Here is a 9,233-nt window from a genome sequence, read left to right as displayed (position 1 = left end):
CAAGGAGCGTGTTTCATCTTCAGGGCAAGGTTTTTCTTCTTACGCCTTTCCTATTTTACACGTATGCAGTTTGAAACAAAAGCTCAATTTTAGCATAAACAGATTGCCTAATTTTTAAAACGTCAGTGCCTTTCCTGAGATTTATCACCGATTCCTTTTTTTTTTTTGCTTTTAGTTTGTTAAACAGACTAAAATATGTAAGCAGCTATTCAAATATGTAAATGGCACTTAGCTCTCCCCTTTCCACTTCTATTATTTATGATGTCCAACACCAGCATTTTGCTCAGCTCTGGCCGCCAGCCGCTCACGCCTCCCTAAGTGACTGGGACCAGTGCCGTGGTGGTGTGCTCCCAGTGCTGCGCCCCTCGCTAGGAGACAAAACAGGAGGCTTGGCCTCACCTCACCTCACCTGCAGCAAATAATGTCACTCTGGAAGGTTTGCTGTATCGTTGGGATGTGGCACTATGTGGAATTAATCTGAGGCAAAGGTAAATTTTGATACCTATTTTTTTTACCAAATATTTTTTGATGCTTAGGGAGTATTAAATTAAAGGCCAAAAACCATCCCCTGAACATTGACCTTAGAGCAGTGATGAGGGCGAGCACTTTCTGTACAGCTGTGACAATTCAGGCCAAAAAAAAATAAATTTCCAATTGAAAAAAAAAAAAACGTGGAGGACTGCTGACCAGTTATAATTATCCTTCCTCTGTTTAGGCAACAGCAACCAGCCCAACTTGTTGCAGGCAACAAAGCTTATCCCTGCTCCCAGCCTCTGGCCTCTGTGCGAGTGGCAGCCCCAGGGGAAGGGCAGCAGGTTTTGGGCAATGCTGCCCCTTCTACACAGCTGAATTTGCTTGGGGGAGCAAGGCAGGTGGTGGTGAGAAGTGGGTGGTGCTGTGTGGACCCCCTGCACACACATTTCGGGTGGGTTCAGGGCCTGGTTCAGCACAGAGGGAGGGCAGGAGCCCTGCTTGAGGAGCAGGAGCTCAGAGCCAGCTCCTGATTCAGGCTCTGAGTGGGCTCGTTTCACAGCTCTCCCAGTGAATCTTTGAAATTGGATAAGAGCAAAGCCACAGTCGGAGAAGCTTCTTGCATTTCTCAGCACGGAGCCACTGCTGTTTCATTATGATCTAGTATTTCATCGACCAAACCTTGGCCTGGGAACGAGCACAGAGACGTGATAAAATACGATCTGTGAAAAGCTGATACATTGAAGAACAAAAAGCTAGAGCCACGAATTAAAAGAGTTGGGTGGTCTTATAATTAAAGAACCTCTTTTTTTTCCCCCTTTAAACTTATTACGGCTGTGAACCTGAAACTAGCAGATATCCTCAAGAGGCAAGAGGAAAAAGCAGCGAGCATGGGGCTGCCTGCCCCGGGCATGGTGAGGCAATGCTGAAGCCTTCATCTGTGGCTGACGTGCTCTGGAGGCTACCAAGCACAGCTGGGACTTGCCATTGCTGAGGGGAGACTTTGGCCACCTCCCAGGTGACGCTGTGGATTGATTCGGCTGAAAGGTTTGAAACCAGCAAGGAGCCTCACTATAATTTCGCGATATTGTTCAACTTTTTTTTTTTAAAGTGAGCAGGCGAAGAGGTTCAGAAAGCGGCACAACCAGCTAACCAGAAACAAAAATAGCTGAGGAAATAACAAAATAGATGGATGCCGGGCATCTATGACCATGTTGAGGCAAAATAACAGTAAAACAAAAACAAAAAAAAAAAAAAAAAAAGAAGAAAAAAAAGCGGTGGAGTCTGAAGCAATGTGTACAGGAATTCTGTTGTTGTTTCTTGCTCCTACGCACATGCCATTCGCGTGAGGTGCTGTGTGTGCTCCGCTCGTGTGGCTGCCAACGTCACCGTCTGGCACCGCGCAGGTAAAGGGATTCGGGGCAGCTTGCAGCACAAGGCTGCGCTTGTTTTCCTTTCCTTTCTGATTAACCATGCTCCTTCTGCACCAAGGTCACGGCGTGGCGGGGAGGAAAAGGGGAGAGGAGGAGAAATGGAAGAGAATGTGCAAGAAGAGGTGGAAATTGAGAAGTTTGGGAGCCCTCCCTGCTGCCCCCGCCTCTCCCCAGCACACCACTAACCCCAGGGCTGGTGGCCGGCTCTCCACCTGTGTGCTGCCCACCCTCGCTGGCTGCCTGTGCCAAATTATGGGCACTGATGGACCTCGGAGGGTTGGGGATTCAGGGCTGCATGGGGATGCCCTATGGAAATTGGTACTCGGCATCACTGGGGCTGGGCTCCGCTCATGGCCTCGGGATGCTCCTTGCAGGCAGCGTTTGGGTATGGGGCAGAGCGAAGTGCATAAAAACCTATTGGCCCCGGGGGCCACTAAATAGTCACTCTACTAGTGACTGCCCCCAGAATCCCTCCTCCACAAACCCACAATCTAGAAAATGAAGTCACCTCAGTCCAGGAGCCAGAAGTGCTACAAGAAATGTGGAAAAAGAGCAAATTGGGAATCCTTGGGTGATGCTAGGAGCGGCTGATGCTCCATGCTTCAGCCAAAGGAGTGACGAGAGCCTTGTCCTCTGCCCACATGGACCAAAGGGTGACACCTCTCCCTTATTCTACATCTAATAAATGGTTTAACTTTCAATGCCATAAACAGGTCTTCCTGTCCCGTGTCCTGGCCTGAGCTGCATCCCCCAGCACGAGGAGCTGGGGCATGGAAGGAGCCTGGGAGGTGAGGTATTTTCCAGCCGCCGCAGCGAGGTGAGATTATTTGAAGTGCAGGCATAAGGCACAAACAAATACGGTCACTGAATGGTAATTGCATTTCTTTGTTTGAAACCTGGAAGCCCTCTAGGAAACATGTACCTAAGAGGGATTTTATGAAGCACAGACAACTTGTGCAAAACATTTTGGAGGCTGAGGATTTCAACTTTGTGTGAGATTCGTGGTATTTTACTGATTTCAGTTGCTGCAATGAGACGAGCCGGCTGTATTACAGCCAGTGGTTCTGCTTCCTCCTTGGAAAGGTATGTGGGGGGAAAAAAAAAAAAGATTAAAGGCAAAACAACTCGGAGAGAGAATCATTTCAAGTTTTGGGTGTAGTTTCAGGTTGTTCTTTATTTTATCTGAACCGGTTGTCCCACCCCTAATTACAACAGCATTAACACATTCCTGGGTGTGGCCGCTGGAAATTCTCAAGTGGGCAAAAAAATTTTCAGCTACGTCACGCACTGCAGGTGTGTATCAGGGGACCGCTTCCAATCATGTATCCAGAGCCACAGCAGCACAGCATGGTCCTGCTGGCTTCGCCACTGTCCCCTGACCTTTTTTGCTTCAGGGCAGGAGGACCACACCGGTCCTTTCCTCTAAGGGCGAGCCTTAGTCAGCACGGCTGCGGGTTGCAGTCTCCCCGCCGCAGCCCCGATGGGCAGATAAAGCACGCTGGCAGTCCTGCAGAAGGAACAGTGGGTCCCCTAGCAGCTCCCACTGCGTTTCCATCGGGAGTTTTGGGGGTGAGGTCTTTTCTTTGCAGCTTTGCTCAGATGCCGCTGCTGGCAGTCTTGCCCATCTCCTTCTCCCTTTGTGGGTTTTTCTCGAGCCAGGTAAAAAGTTCAGTTCCCACGGTGGCTGGTGCAGCTAGACACCTGGCTTTTACTCACCAGGGGCTTTTATCTTGTTTCTTAGGGCCTGTGGTAAATCGCAGTGCGTGCGAGACACCGCTCACACTACAGTTGTGCATGAAGCCTCCTCTGGATGATCTGATAGCTTCATAGCACCCGGCAGCCTAATCTGGCTTCGAAACACAGAGTTTCTCCTTCTTCTGACTCCACAAAGACAAGTAACATTTGGAAAGCTTTCCCAACAAACCGAGATAAGGTTCGCTGCCTCTGAAAGTATGCATTGTTAGTAGCCGCATGGATATTTACAAACCTACCGTCAAAAATAAACATGCCGTGGAACCGGACTGGAAGCCAAGAAAAACTGATCTGACATCCAGCAACACGGGCTGCAGCGCTGGGCTTCACGAGCTGTGTGTGGGAAGCCTCCCAAGTTTAGATGCTCCTCCAGGACCTGCAAGCAGAGAGGTGCTCCATGGCTGGTTTTCTTTCAGTTTGGTTGACTGGTCTCTCATGAAATTTGGCTTGGTTTGGTCTTGTTCACTCTTCTCAGCTGTTTTAGCTCTCCTGGAGGGACGCGGATGAAATTGCAGCCTCGTGGTGGAGACACGTGCCTGGTCGATGGGTTGGGACCCTTCATCTCTCCTTAAGCACGGGTTTTAAGTTGTCATACAAAGTGAAATGTTGTCAGCGGGTGAAACTGAGCTGTGCCTTCCTTCCTCCCTTTGTGTGTCATCTCACACGCTTCAGGACACAAGGTGGTGGGTCAGGCTCCTTTGCATAGAGAACGGGAAAATATCGGATCTCCCGTGGTAAATAGGAAACCTTTATCTCTCAGCACTGAATAAGTAATCCTGCAGAAATACCGAAAACGATCAAAGAACAAGTGAATCTTTTAGCTTTCCTTATATTTGCTTTTCCCACTTTTATTTTTCTTACCATCAGTTTGTGTTTATTAGGTCCTGCAAACTTTTGATTTATTTTTCAAGGATATCCGATGCATATTTGGTGCCAAACACCTGATAACTTATGCCTGCAGCTCAGGGCTGCACTGTGTGTTACACGGCCCTGTAAAAGAACAAATCTGACAGGTAGGTGAGAGGCTTTGAGCCGATCTGGAGGTGATACGATATGATATGATGCGATATGGTGCTACCAAAATGCTTGGTGTGGATTCTTTTACTGAAAAAAAAATAAAGAAGTTGCAATGGTTGCTCACATTAAAGAGAAGGCCCAGTACTATCACAAAGCAGACAGAAGTGTGGACAGCTAATGGTGGTAGACTCCTTGCTACTAAAACTAAAGGTAGGCAGAGGTTCCTGGGGCTTGCTCCTCACAGTTTTTGTTCCTGGCAAAGGGCTCATCAAAGACAGGACACATGGAAGGACTGAGAACTTTTTTTAGTTGTGGCAACAAGAGCACCGGTGACACGTAAACACAAGCCCCAGATAAGCTGGAAAGGTTATCTTTCATTCAAAAGGCATCCTTGCCATAAACCAAGCTGGACGCAGCTTGTACACTTCCCAAAGGGAGGAAATCCTCTCGTGTGCCCAGGAACAGCAACGTCCATTTGCTGTGTCCCCACTTTTGCCTGCCTCTAAGCGAACACTGCGCTGATCTCACTTGGGGATGGCGTACCTCTGGGCACAGCAACAGCACCCATGGACATGCACGGCTCTGTGCTAAATGTACTTCACACCAGAAACATCAAGGAATCTCTTAAGCACACACAAGGACACCTCAGGAGCCAGAGGCTTTCAGGAGAGCTCAAACCATGCTTCGGCGTCTAAAAAAGGGACAGAGTTTCAGCATGCCGTGCCTGTAGCCAGAGAGGTAACTTCTGTGAGCAGGCAGAATACTTCAGAAAACCCAGCGTCTATTTTCAGTGCTGAAAACATGTGAGAGGCTCTGGAAATCCTTCTAGGGCTGAGGCTTGGTGTCCCTCTGAATGTCTGATCTCTCAGTTTTTGTCAGTCTCTCTCTGCAGTGAGTAAATCATGCGGCCACCGGGGTTTTCGGATGGGTATTTTCTGCAGTTTATCTGCACACGAACATCTTGCCGTGCTCTTCGAGTGGCCACGTGCCTCGATAGAGCAGCTGCCTCTTCTGCTTCATTAGAGGAAACAAAGAGGGGAAACGGTGCTGCAATGCGGGCTGGAAAATGCCAAGGGCAAACGGTACGATGCTGGCATGGCCACTGAGAACTTGGTGTGCTGGAGGTATGGACCTAAAACTGCCATTATCGAAGGAGAAAAGGCAGGGTACAGTAGATTATAGTGGGGAAAAAAAGTCCTGGGTAATACAGGCTGTGGGAAATGTTGAGTCTGGATGCCGGAAAGGGTCTTCATGGGAGCAGCCAGCATCCAGCCAGCTGCGGGGCCGGGTTTGGGTCAACACGGCCTTACTCCTTTGGGTCCTCCCAAACGCATCTGGAGCCCACCCCACACCTGCACCAACTGAGGGAAATGACACAGCAGCCGCTGCCGAGAGGGTGCTGCCGTGCTTCCTCTCAAGCCGCAGAGAGGTTTTAACTGCTGTGCCTCGCTTCCTGCCCCCTGCGATGCTGCTTTCTCTGTGCTGCCCTGCATTCGCCCTGGGGACAAGGGCAAGGAGGAAGGAGAGCCCAGATGCTCGCCTTCAAAAGCTCTCAGAAACAAAAGGTCCCCCCCTTCCTCTTCCTCAGGGGCTGCTGGCTGCAGCTGGCTGCCCCTTCGCCTTGGCTTTGCCCTGCCAAAGGATGCAGTGAAAGGAGTTCCCCGAGCGAAGCGCCGGGGTTTCACCGCGCTCCTGAATCACACCGCTTTCTCTCGGTGACGTGCCGGCGGTGCCTGCCAGAAAGCCCTGCCAGCCACCACCTTCCGCTCTAAAGGTTACTCGGCGGCGTCAAGGGATTCCCTCAAACGGCTGCGAAAAGTCTCTCTGAGCAAATTACAAAGCTTTTATATTTTATATATTTTTTTTCCTTTCTGAAGGAGAGGATTTGTGTTACCATAGCCGTTGAGCCCCTGTCCTTCTCCAGCTGAGCCTGCAGCTCTGCCCGGCCTCCCAAAATGATTTAACCACGTCACCAGATTTTCCCAAGGAAAGCCGAGGTGCAGCTACAGGTGACCCTGAAGACAATCCTCTCTGTGACCACAGTCTCTTTTTTAATCACACAACCATGACTCAGTCGCTTGCAGGAGGTCTTTCCAGGCGCCTGGGCACGGTGCAGATGGGGTGGGTGTACCTCGTCCCGCTGTGAGCGCCTGCAGATAGCTCTGTTTGCTCTGGGCTCCCTTTATCGTCAGCGGGGAATAGCAGGCGTTCCCGTGCCGTGAGTCATCCCCTCTCTTTTAGACGTTGTCTACCCAAGGATGAGGCCAACTGTGTCCTAGAAATGCCTGCTTCTCCCCATTTTCCATACACAGCTGACTCAGGTGTAAATGTTTCAGGCCTTTGTTTCCTAGTTGTTCTCAAACACAGATGTTTTCAAAGGAAAAAGGAATTTCCTCCTCCTCTCCCCTCTTATGATTCCTCATCCACGGTTGTTTTGGGACTGCAGATGAATTCTGTCCTGTGATACATCAGGGACTAGCCCTCTCTGCTCCCTCCTCCCAGCTGTGATTTAAGAACCCAAATCTGGAAGACTGGTTGCATGGCATCCTTTGAAGGAGCGGGTGACTGAGTCTTGATGCAATAGCTGTGCTTCGGCTAGGAAAAAATGTTGCTTGCCTACAAGAATTTCGTCTCTTTGATGTGTTGTTGAATGCGTATTTACATTCTGCCACGGATCAGGGAGCTGTAGGCACCGTCCAAAAATAAGTCGCAGATACCATTGTTCTCCAGTTGGTCTGCTCCTTCCTAGCCACCTCTCTGGAGCAGATAGCTGGATTCTTGTTTGGGGGCCTGGGGAGTTTCAAGACAGGGCTTCTGTCTGGTATTTCCCCATTATTGTGGCCCTGATTTGGTGACCTATCTGCATGCCTGGCTCCAGCCAGAGGGGGCCACTCATGAACATGGGATTGGGCATGGGCTTGGGCCCTCGGCTGTATCAGGACCTTCCTAAAGGATAAGACACCATACGGTTCCTCTCTTTCCTGCTGCTTACTTATTGCTGGTGTTTCTACTCCCCATAGGTGCTGGGAAAGACATGTTCTTGCTTTCAGTCAGAAATGATATCACCACCTGCCCTTAGCAATGTTATTCTCTTGCCTCCCGAGCTTAGGCAATACTGCAACATGCCTAAACAGCGCATCCACAACAAGTAATGGCATCATCTTGCTTTCAAAACAAACCTGTGGTGGGTGGAATTAGCCATGCTGAATGATGCTGGCCTGATTGATAACGATCAGTGAAGAAACTGCTTCAGCTATTCAGTCATTCACCTCTGGTCACCCTCATTTTGGAGAGGGTGGGAACTAGTTGTACTCTGTGTCTTCATACCACCAAGAGGAAGAACTGCTGATGTTTTTTAGTCAAGTGCCCATTTAGATGGGTCATTGGTAAAGAACGGGGGAAAAAGAGGGGCATTTCCACATCACCTGTTGTGGTTGTCCCTAATCTGTCTCCTCGGCTTATTTCTGCCTTCTGCCCCTAATGCAAATCTGGCTGCTCCCTTGAACAGCACAAACCACAAAACACCTGCCTGCAGCCTGTCCTGTGCACATATAGACGTGGTATTTCCTTCCTGAGCTAAAAGGATATCTGAGTAAAGGGAAGAGCACTCCGTTTGTGGTAAACAGTTTGGCGGAGTTTTTGCCTGTTATGTGCATCCAGTTTCTCAGAAATGTGTGAGAATGAGTTCAAAGAACATCCAGCTGGCTCTGTCGTCTCCAAGTCTGATCTTCCACCTTTCCAGAGGACAGCTGCCTGGAGAGCAGTGTAACTTGGAGCTGCATTCTCCATCCAACACGAAGCAGAAGAGATGGGCCTATCTCTGTCCTTCACTTCTCCATAAGCAAAATTTCTATAGGTGGGGCAAAACAAAAAGTCTATGTTTTAGGATGCCTAATGTCTCCCATTACATAAAACCTTGTGTTAAGATGGCTAGACATTTGCCAGACTGCAACTGTTTGAAATCAAGTTTTTCATTGCAGATATCTGCATCAGCTGGAAGGAATGTCCACTGAAATATTTCCTAGAAAAAGGTTAGGGCAGAACAAGGTATACTTCTCATTTTTAAGGGCCTGTTCTTCAAACTGCTGTATTGGTCCCTTTGTTATAGAACACAAGGTCTGAAATATGGCAGGAATTGTGTTAGGGATGAATGTGTGTTTCCCCTTCTCTAATTATGAACCTGCCCAGGAATAGCACATAAAGAGGAGGCCAGGTGAAGAGGGGAAACTGGACTAGAAGATGGTAAGTCAGAGATTTAAGAGAAAAGAGTAAGACCTGAGAGAAGGTAGGGGAGGTGAGATGGGGGCACATGAGCAGAAGAGAAAAGGATACGGGTATCAGGAGAGTTTGTGAAGGGGAGGCAGAAAGGCTGGTCTGATTCAGAGAAAGGACAGAGAAGGAGACATCTGGGCAAGGAGGTGGAGATGGGGTCACTAGAAGAGGGCTGAAGTTTCCTCCAGGAATTTGAGAGAAAAGACTGAGGAGAGGTGAGGTCCTTCTGCAGAGTGCAAAGGGACAGGTTGTCCAAGAGAGCAGTGCTTTGGCCTCTGGTGTTGTAGG

The 9,233-nt window shown here is 49.1% G+C and overlaps 1 long non-coding RNA gene across 1 annotated transcript; it reads left to right on the top strand.

The window, feature by feature from the left end:
• The first annotated feature begins 560 nt into the window (after positions 1–560).
• LOC137857971 (uncharacterized) lies at positions 561–4,855 on the top strand. Its single transcript, XR_011097445.1, has 4 exons — positions 561–1,877; positions 2,618–2,721; positions 2,808–2,987; positions 3,646–4,855. It is a non-coding gene; the product is annotated as an uncharacterized lncRNA (long non-coding RNA).
• The last annotated feature ends 4,378 nt before the right edge of the window (positions 4,856–9,233 follow it).

The sequence above is a fragment of the Anas acuta genome, chromosome 1, assembly GCF_963932015.1.
Source record: "Anas acuta chromosome 1, bAnaAcu1.1, whole genome shotgun sequence".
NCBI classification, from domain to species: Eukaryota; Metazoa; Chordata; class Aves; order Anseriformes; family Anatidae; genus Anas; species Anas acuta.
The sequence above is the reverse complement of the archived record's forward strand: the minus strand, read 5'-3'. Positions and strand labels throughout refer to the sequence as shown.